Raw genomic sequence first — 11413 nt, 5'->3', positions numbered from 1 at the left:
ACTTATGTGAACCTCCTTAAATTTCACAAATACCTCAGTAAAATAACGTATTTTATATACAAGATATGTGATTTTAACCTAAATGATTCGCAATAAAGCGTTGCAAAGATGCAGAACTCTGCATTTATGTTTTGCAAATATAAAGAATTTTAGGACTTTCGCAATAAATAATATGTGATTTATCTCTTAAATGATGTTAAACAAAAAATTTGTAAAACATTAAACCTGAAATATTTGCAAAACAATGAAGAAACATAAATACATCCTTAAAGTTTAACAATTCATAAAGTTTGACAAATTTAAAACTCATTAAACATGAAAAATTTGATCAACTATAAGTTTTTGCAACTCAATATTAAATATTTAAAAAAACAAATTTAAACTCATAATTTGCATCCTTAAAGTTTGCCAATTTATAAATTATAATTCCTCATCAACATATAGTCTTCATAATTGCTCATAGTTCCAGAATATCTATTTTCGCAACCTCCGTCTCTGTAGCAATAGTTTCCACAGCCTTCGTCTCCATAGCCTCCACCTTTGCAGCCTCCGTCTCCATAGCTTCTACCTTTTTTGTCTTCATTATTTTTAGCTGCGGACTTTTTTGGTTCTTTGCCTCTTCAGCATCCTTCCTCATTTTCTTATAGAATAAGATCATACTATTTCTACAGTTTGTGACATCATTCTGAAAAAGGATTATAAGAAAATAACTAATATAGTTTATCTTTCATAAACATCACAAACAAGGACATATAAACATGTACTTAGGTCAAGGTCAATTCCTCGTTTCTACTCAGGTAGTGCATGTATAAAATAATAAATATACCGCAGTCGTACATGTAACAATTATATTGCAAGTCAACATGTACAAATCATTAATTAAATTAATAAACATATAAGCAAAGTAATTAATCATTTTCTTGTTGAGGAATACCATCCACAATTGAGTCCATCAATTTGGAGTAACTGTCGTATCCCATTCACATTATAAAAAAATTAGTCTGCAACAAAAATTACATATCAAGTATGAAAGAGCAATAAGATCATATTTAAATAAATAATCTTAACTTATTATGCTACAGACATTGTTATATACGCAAGTTGTGCTACAAATTAAATTGTACAACTTGAACTCATTCGCCTTTAGACTCATTTCTCAAAGAACTCAGTGCTTATTATCCCAATTGATATGAAATAAGATAAACAACATAAATCAAGTTTAAGGTCACTTTGGGCATCCCAAATTTATGTTTGCTACATATGCAACATTATCCAACATATACCTTGTCAACTTCAAACCAAACATAGGGCATGTTGTCAAACATCCAAGCATCCAACAACCCCCTCTTGTTGCCCTCTAGTTGTGACCAGTCAATGTTTACAAGTTGGTTTTTGTTTGTCGATAGTAAAATTAACAAAAATATTAGTTTTTAGACTTGCAAAGAAATAAGGGGTAAGGTAAACGATCCTTGACATATTATCTTTTTTTTTTCATATCTCAATTATAGATTTTTTTTAATCTTACTCCATATATGGTACATTCATGTTAGATTCATTTGAGTATATATACAAACATAACAAAAGAATAAACAAGTGACCATGTAAACTTAACACTTACGTCGCTTACCATCAAAGTATCTTCATAAAATTTATACTCTTTCGACTTATTTTTTCTCTCCTGCATATTTTGACTTTCCTGACCAACCTGTTCTTATCAACAATTAAAATTGAATATAAATACATATATGTCAGAACCGCTACTTGAAATTGAATATAAACAAATAAATATGACTCGAGACATTTACAAGTACCTCATAAACCACAATTTCTTTCTTGCTTGGGGCTGGAGATGGGGGCTTTAACTGTATTTTGCTACTATATTTTCCTTTTAGTTTATAAGTATTCATCGTGAACTACTTATGATATACATAGAAGATATAAGACATTAGAGCAATTCATTAAAAAAGACTACATAAATACAAAGAAGAAATTTATTAAACTCCTAATGAATACAAATTTTGCAAATCATTCGCACTCCATTTAAAGTCTGTAATTTCTCAAATTTTTAAAATAAATAAAACAAGAATTTTTATGAATTATTCTAGTTAAATACTATTTTTTTGGTAAATTAATTAGCTAATATTGGTCGATTACATAGTGATTAATTATCATTAGCATTTCGGTATTTTCTAAGTTGTTTGATATTTAATTGGGGATTTACAAAATTTATACTCAGCCTGGATCCTCTTCCTATGCTTAGGATTTGCCAAACCTATTTGGTGTCGTCGTCAGCAGATTCGCGTATCGGTGCAAACACCACACCCACACACTTTTTCATACTTGCGACACAAAATCCAAGGCAAACACATGCATCCTTACTTGTATTTAGATTATTTACAAAGTACAATCCATATCACGCTTATCAAGGAGAATCCCTAGGGGTATTTTTGGGATTTCTCTGTTCCTCATAAAATCACATACATTATGAGGCAGATTTATGATAACTTAACGTATATGTGTAGTTTTAGGTTTCTTGAAATGCTTGGGATTTTTGTAATTATGTAGTTAAACAAATATATATATATATATATATATATATATATATATATATATATATATATATATATATATTCAAAAAAATTCATGTTGCACACTTTACGAGAAAAATATATATTTATGCAACATTTGATTACAAGAATATGCATGTATTCAAAAAGTTTCAAAATTATCCATACGTGAGTATTTCAAATAAAGACACGTATATGTTCAAGTTTTATGAACATATTCCAACACATATATTTCAAATTTTATGAACAGTTAAATACGAGTGTATTTCAAAATTTTATGAATAAATGTATGTGGCTCAGACTTTTGAATATGCTTATTTCTGAATGAGTACATAATCATAATTGTTTAAACTTGTGCATGAATGAAAAAATAGATTTTTAATGCATGAGTACAATTTGGATTTATGAAGTATGTTAGCATGATGTTTATGCTTATGACATGAATGATGAATATATGTTTTTCATAATATTCATGAAGAAAAGCATGCTATGCAATTGTTAATTTATAATGGCTATGTGGACACCCTCTCCTCGAGTTTTTGAAAAATTGAAAGAAAGTAAGGTTTTTCCATGTTAAAATTATTTTTGAAATGAATCCGAATGAGAGGGTGTGTGGATCGTTCTTCAAGATAAAGAGTTTTTCCTCCTCCGACGAGTAGAGATCAGTCGAACTAGGAATCCTCAATCTTTGTTTTGGGCGGTGGAGTTGAAGAGAGTTGCGTACCTTCGTAGTTCAAACCTAAAAAAAAATGAGCCTGAAGGTAGGAGCCACCAAAACTAGAGAAAATTACACAAAATAACAAATATAAAAAATGTTAGACAGATCCAATCTTAAGGAATACGTGAAACAAATAAAGTATAAAAAAAATGGTAACCGAACTCTTCTCAAGCTTAGGTAGCCCTTTCTATAGTTGACGAGTGCACGAGCATGGGCAACACTTCGGCTAGGGACCGGCTCAGTATGGATGTGAGTTGGGCTGATATGGACCCTAAGCTAAGTCAACTGGGTTGCGAAGGCTAGATCAGACAGACTAGGTTCGTGAAAGAATTTGAAAAAGTATAGACGTGAAGGTTTAAAATTCCAGATCCTCCCCAAATAGGAGAGAATGTGTCCTTATTTATAGGTTTTGAAGTGGATCTAGATATTTTTTTTGCGTATCCAGGATCCATCTAGATGGACGACTGTGGTTAGAATAGGTTTGAATGAATGACTAGGGTTTAGTTTCCTCTAATGGGATTTTGGTTTAAGGAAAGAGGTTTTGGAATGGATGACTTTCCATTCTGGTTTTTTGGAAAGCTTATTCATCTCAAGGGCGCGCAAAATGGTGGCCGACGATAAGTTGGTCTCAGGATACGATAACGACAAGTTGCACTGACGACAACTAGCATTGACAACAACTTCAGTGCTAACAATAAGTTAGGTCATCGTTAGACCTGGGCTATGACGACAACTGATGATGTGGGTTTGTCTTGGCGACAATCAGTGGAGATCTAATGACAACTTAGGGTGTCATTGAGGGATGATGACACTATATCACTGCAATGAAAATTTCACTAACAATACTTCAAAGACACTGATGACACTTCATGAATGATGATGGTAGCAAAGGATCACTACCGACAATTCAAAAGGGGCTGACAAAAATTCAATGAGGTCTAACAACATTATAACTTGTTGGGCTAGAAAATTGTTTTTGTCATAACTTTTGATTTTGATATCCAATTAAGGTTATTTTTTGTTTGTTGGAAAGCTGAGAACTTCCTCTTTAACTTTTCTTTTGACCAAAAGTTTAAAAAAAGTAGTTTGATTGCCAAAATTGGATTTAAGTTACCTTTCTTTGAAAGAAGCTGGGATTTTAGACAAAAAATATCTCGATAAAAAATCAGTGTATGCCCTTCTTTGTTGTTGAGCGTGCGAAGCTAGATTGATAACAAAGAAGTAGACATATCAGCCTTTGAGAAGAGCAAAAGATCGGTTCTAACAAAGTATTTTTGAAAAAGAGATCTTTTAACAAAAGACATGCATAGTTTGATGGTTGACATTAGCTCAACGCAAGGGTCTCTCTTAGATGCCTGACACTTCATAGGTAGAGAGGTCTAGCCAAAATGGTTGGACTACATACTAAGCTATCACTTTGTTACACATGAGGGCTTTCCCTTGAACTTTGTGTTGTGAGCAAAAAGTTTTGCCTGAACATGATCAGACAAAGATGAAACAAGTGTCTTGTCACTAAAGATTGCACAAAGACAACTGACATTTTTTGACAAAGAAAAGGATTTTTCTGAAAAGATAAAGACAAAGACAAGTTTTTGGGGTAAAAGTATTAGGTAGACTGAGACATTATCAACTTTATTGGTGTTATTGACATTATTCACATTATTAACATTATTGACGGGGTGAGATAGAGTGGAAAGGGGATGGAACAAAATAGAACTGATGTCTAAAGAGCTCCCTTGGGACGTAGGCTGAGTTTAGGATAATTTATGCACTCGTCAAGAGGGCTATCAGATTGCTCCATCAATCCGTAGAACAACCTAAGGACCTAATGTCCCTTAATCTATAGGAGGATCCTAAGATGGGTTTGAGTAGGCTTTTCCTAAGGGTTTGGTTGGGGTTATGACAAGAAACATGTTAGAGAAAGATGTGGTATGCATGATATATACATGGTATGCATAAAAAAATGCATAAAATGATCACTTGCAGGACCTGTCGAGGTGAGAAAGCTTATCATTTTAGCCAACCGCTAACGATAGTTCATGCTAGTGATGATGTGAAGGTGCACTTGAAATCCAGTTTTTTTTGCTGTGAGGACAATTTGTCTTGTCATTACAGGAGTTTTCGAAATTGTTGACGATGGCTGAGTTGTCATTAAAGGCTTTCCTTTATGCTATGATGACAAGTTGAGGTGTTAGGCTCTTTATTGCAAGAACCTTCTATGAGGGTTAATGACAACTTCCGAATCTGACGCCTTTGTTCATGATAACTGACCTTGCTCTAATGACAACTCAGGTTGTCATTAGCAAAGATTCCTCACTTTTTTAAAATTTGAAGTCCTATCAGTCGGTTTTGGTGGGCCTTTTTTTCTTAATTTTCTGCACTCTTCCATCTTTCATCATGGTGATGATCAAGAAGGATGACAACTTTCCACATTTTGACATTCTGCGGCTGACCCACAAGTACCATCGCAGGGAGGAAGGGGACGTGGTAAGGCTGCTTTTCCTTTTTGTCCTTTTCGTTGTGCTTCTTTATTGATTATGCCCTTTTCTTTTGCAGAATTTGAGGGATATTATTCCTTCAAGTACCTTTCATGCTTGGTTTATGGACTGGATACCCATATTTGAGCTCTTCCACAAGGAGTACCAGATTTTTTTTCACCTAATCATGGTTGTTTGACTTTGTTCCTTCAAGATGAATGGGGCCCCTATTTTGGCACTTGTGGAATGGTGGAATCCGTGCACCAATACATTTTGGCTTCTGATGGGGGAGCTGATGATTACTCTAGACGAGTGCATCACTATTTGGAAATCACTCATCCTTATCATGGTCAAGCCATTCAAGATCAGTTCTTCCTAAATTGTCGTCCTTATGATGAACAGACTGTCTTGTGAAACCTGACTGGTGGAGCATAGTGGCCATGTATGGATCGTTATGGGGTCTCCTACTTATCTTTGTGATGCTTGTGGAAGGCATATCACAACTTTACCGACCTCACAAACTTGTTCAAGCATAGTGTGAAGAGACTGAAGGGCAGTTATACACTATGATTGGTTGCCTTTGTTGTCTTTAATGAGACTCGAGCATGTCCACATGTTGAAGAGCAAGAGCTGGTTCCGTCATGGGAGATGTCTCTCGCCGAGCATGGCGGCTTTGGCTTGTTTGTACCGGGGCTTGAGTTCCTACATGTATTGTTGCAATAAGAGCTTCATTGGCAGCAAGGGGTTTCATGGATACAATGTGGGAGAGGGGAGTGGGTTTAAATGGGAGAAAATGGTGAAATAAGGGGTCATTAGTGGGGTTAGTGAACATGAGTTACATTTTTTTTATAACTTGTGAGGGGGAGTTTCATAACCCCCCTCTTAATGCCTTTAGAGGAGTGGGAGAGTGGGGTTATCCATTCTTCTTCCTCTAATTGTAACCCCCCCCCCCCAAAAAAAAAAAGTGTATTATTATTTATTATTTTTTTCCTTCTTAATTTAGGTGGGGCCCACTAAGGAGGGGCACCCCACTATTACATTGATGTTTCTATTTGGGTCAACCCAAACCCATACCATATCCAAATCTGATATGGATTTTGGATCCTCTTGGGATCAAGATCCAAATACTCAAATACTATATTTTCTTTAATGTATCTCGGATTTTCCCACAAACCAGTCTAGATAATGAATTTGTTTACCCTTGATATTGGATTTCGAAAATTTTTATATACATGTCAACAATCCAAATCTCAATAGATTTCAATCTGTTTTTAATCTTCTTAAACCTTTAGTTTGTTCGAGCTAATGATTATATTAGCTTTTCAATAGATTAATTAAGATAATACTCAAAAAATTGGATTTATACTTGTTTATTTATTTAACTAATTATAAAAAATTATGAGTCTTACACATGGACCCTATGTCATTCACGGGCAAGGAGGAACTTGATGTTGCAAATGAAATTCCACTAGAGGGGGGGGGGGGGGTGAATAGTGAAATATAAAAAATATCGATAATATAAAAATTGAAGGCAATCAGGCACAACACATAAAGCACAAGATACTGGTTCGGTCGAGTTACTGACCTACATTCAGTCCCCAAGCAAAACACTTGAGCCTTTCACTATAAAATCCGAGTTACCGGATAAATAGTACAACACCTTCCTCAAAGGTCTACTTCTCTCAACAGAGAAGGGAAACACCCTCTTTCCCAGAGGTCTACTTCTCTCAACAGAGAAGGGATATAGTGAAATAACAGAAAGTTACAATACTTCCTATAGAATCTTCAGAATGATATGAATGCACGAATGAAGGATCTTCAGAATGTTCTGTTCTTTTCACTCAGATGATTCTCTTTGTCAAAGAGCTATTCTTGACTTTTTCTCTTTCTTTTCTCTTTCTTTTTCTAGGCTCTCTTTTTTAATATTGAATAAGAATTTTTCTCGTTGTAAGCTCACATGTCTCTTATTTGAAATATTAATTTGTTAGTGTATATATAGTCCTAAGAAAATAGTCGTTGCCTTTTTGAAATGATTGTCCTTTTGAGATATGATATGTCAAGTCATTTCAAAAACAACTTTGTGTAAAAATATATGTGTACTACATTGCTTTTTCGAAAAGTCTTCTTTTCATAAGTGTAGCATTTGGGGTACACTATTCGTTGTTGTATTTTAAATGAGATATAATTTGTAGAAGGTCTATTCTTATAATAAATGATTTGTAGTACATTGAACGTTGGAGTGTAAGATATCATGTAGTTTTGTCTTTACTCAATTTAATGATTTTCAGTATATTAGTATTTTTCTTACAAATCGTCACTTCTTTACTTAAATGCATGTAAGTACAATAAATGCTTTGTTGAGTACTTTATTTATAAATGGTCATTTCTCAAATAATTTATGAGGTGTTATTTGATGTCTACAGAAAGAATGATGACTTTAAGTAAGTCGACATTCTTGAGTGTTGAGTTTATTATTAAACAAATAGTCATTTCTTGGATGCTTTTAAGGTGGTATTTAATGTCTACAGAAAGAATGATGACTTTAAGTAAGTCGACATTCTTGAGTTGTATAAAGTAACTAAAGTCTTTTCCAAACATAATATAATAATATTGGTTTTGTTAATTCAAGATAGTCGACTATGTATTATGACTTAAATTCATTTTGTCTTTTTCTTTCATACTTGAAATCATTAGTTTTTATTTCTTTTCAAGTTGTCTTATTCATAAATGCATGTTAGAAGGTACAATTAATGCTTTTGAAATCATGAGCTATTTTATCTTGTCAAAATATCTTTTTCATAAATGTTTGTAAGAAAGTACAATGATTAGTTTTCAAAAATGTGCTTTTTGAAATATCATATGCTTTTATGAAACATAGCTTTTGTAAATAGATGGCTTTGTATGATGAAGCATGTAATATGAAATATGCACTATGCATCCTTCTGAAGGTTCTGTTACATATGACTCTAAAGAAGAAAAAAAAGTCTTCATCTTGAAATAGCTGATCTCCTTAGATGATCTTTAAGAATGTATGGTCCATCAAACTTTTTCTTCAGAGAGTATGATTACACCAAGGATTGTACTTGAGCAGGTTGTCTCCATTCTTTTTAGGTGAAATGACCTTGCATCAAATACTCGTTAAATACATGACAAATCATATCTAGTCATAATATAACATTTTTCATGAAGGCGTATCATCATATTATATTAAGGCATATATGACAGTATATCATATTATGTGTCATCAAAACATAGTTTCTCAACATTCTCCCCCTTTTTGATGATGACAAAATATGCTTCCCCTGTCAAAAAGCCATATGCATAATAATAATGATATCATAAAAATGCACAAAAAGCTTAAAAAAATTAAGTATCAGAGTATTTTTCTCCCCCTTTGTCATAGACAAAAAGGAGGGGATCAGAGTATAAAAAATTTATTACAGACCAAAAAAAAGAGGTTCATTCAGAGTCGGATGTGGGATGAAACTTCCAAAGTAAAGCATCTTGGCCGATCTTCAAAGACTCAAAGGCTTGATTCAGAGAAGCTTGGTTCCTCAGAAGAAGATCCTGGGTATTCTGGACATCGACAAGTGCTGAAAAGATGTCTAGTTCAGAATTTGTTGCTAGATCTGCTTCACCATGGCCTTCATCGTCAGAGGGGTATTGAGTTGATCCTTCCTCAGAGAGGTAGGAGTCATCAAATGCATGAATGGATTAGAAGACGACATCATTTTGAAGAGGCACTTGGAAGTACTGAAGAATGTGGGTGATGAAGTACCCGAATGGGAGAGAGCGAAAGGAACAAAAATTAATCATGTTATTAAAAATAATACTGGACCAGTTTATGGGAAAGCTACAGAAAATTGCATAAAGGAGAAGAGAGATTTCATTAGCAATGAATCTCTTGGATGGTGGTTTAGGGATGACATTGGATGAGAGGATTTGTGACAATAGCAGAGTATGAGGCTTCAAATTGCTCGTATGCCACGGAAAGTGAGTTGAACGAGTGGAGTGGAGGATCTTCTTAAACACAGTAGGATCTATGGTAACTATGTTTGGAAGTTCAATGTCATAAGAGAAAATGTTAAGAATACGGCCTAATTGAGGAATGCCGAAGGAAATGAGTTTTCCATGAACCATGGAAGTGATAGATGATCGGTCAGGGTCGACTGAAAGGTTGGTGTAGAAAATTTTGATAAGTTGAGGATAAGTGGTCATAGATTGGGATGATGCTAAAATATGAACAAAATCGGAAAGGGAGGTTTGTAGGTCAAATGAGGGGAATGCTTCAAGGTGAACTAGTTTACCGGTTTGAATTGGCATAGAGTTAATGGAGTGAAAGTGGTGAATGAGATCTGGATATCTCAATTCAACTGCTTCAATCATGTTGACATCGGAGGATGTTGAAGAGGATGCCATTTCAAGTAATCTTGAGAGAATAGGAAGTTTTGAAGAAAATAAGAACTTGGAGAGAGTAATAGCTTGAAGGATGTTAGAAGTAGTCGAACGAATTGGTGAGGAATGGCAATCATTTCATTAAATAGAGAGAAGAAAATTATTATGATAGGAAGTGAGTGGCATTTGAAGTGAATGAACTTTAGATTTTAGTTGAAGTGAGAACTCGTGAGTTGTAACTTAAGGCTCTTGTGAATGATAAATCAAATCATTCTTTGGAAGATAGTGTTGATGAGAGTATATTATATTAGGAAAGGTAAAAAAAAACATAATCTCAAACATTTTTTTTTTAAGGAAATTTGAATATAGGAAAGTCCATCGGTTTGTCATAGTTTGAGTATGGAGTTCTTATAAGAAAATATGGTTGAATAGACTAGGATAAAAAGATAGAGCCAAAGAGGTGTGTGCCACGATGTGAATTATGATCCATAGATTTTAAAGATTTCTATGTGAGGATGTGATGGGATGTGAAAAAGAATCGTGAAAGGAAAGGGTGTAAGAGTGTTATAAGGCAATATCATGTGAGATAAATAATGGCCTAATAAAACAAAAAAAATTACTTAAAGAGGATAGAATCTGAATTCGTATGGGATGCATTCAGAAGAAAACAAAGGAGACTTATGAGAGAGGAGTGATGATTGCTTATATAAAAAGTAGTTTTTATGGATTGACGTAGAAGAAGAAAGAGTTGACATAAAGAAAAGATGATGTCATTCATAGATTTTTAGAATAAGATATGAGTGGAGAAGAGGACAAAAGTAATAGATGATTGACATGGAATGAATGACATAAAGTAATGTCATGATTGACATGAAAAAAAACTCGAGTGGAGGGAGTTCATAGTTTTTGGAGAATAAAAAATTAAGTTTTTCAAAACTTGTAAAGGAGTCAAAGTCATGGATTTGAGAAAAAAAATGGAGGCACATTTCGTAGATGAGAGAGAGAAAGACAAGTTTGTCGAGAGGGAGTTTTTATATAAATTCTTATAGAGAAGAGAAAAAAAGGTGATTAGACAAAAAGTTGAATGTACTTTGAGAAAGATGATATTTTTTTTTAAAAGAAGAGGTGACAAAAAGGTGTTTGTTTTTATCATAACTTGTAATGTACGTGAATCCATGCAAAGACTCTTGTTAATTTAGAAAAAGGTGGTGAAAGGGAAGAAGGATGAAACATGAAAAGAATAAACACTTTACATA

This window comes from Nuphar pumila, chromosome 12 (genome assembly GCF_984573655.1).
Source record: "Nuphar pumila chromosome 12, dmNupPumi1.hap1.1, whole genome shotgun sequence".
Taxonomy (NCBI): Eukaryota; Viridiplantae; Streptophyta; class Magnoliopsida; order Nymphaeales; family Nymphaeaceae; genus Nuphar; species Nuphar pumila.
This window is presented reverse-complemented; position numbering follows the sequence as displayed.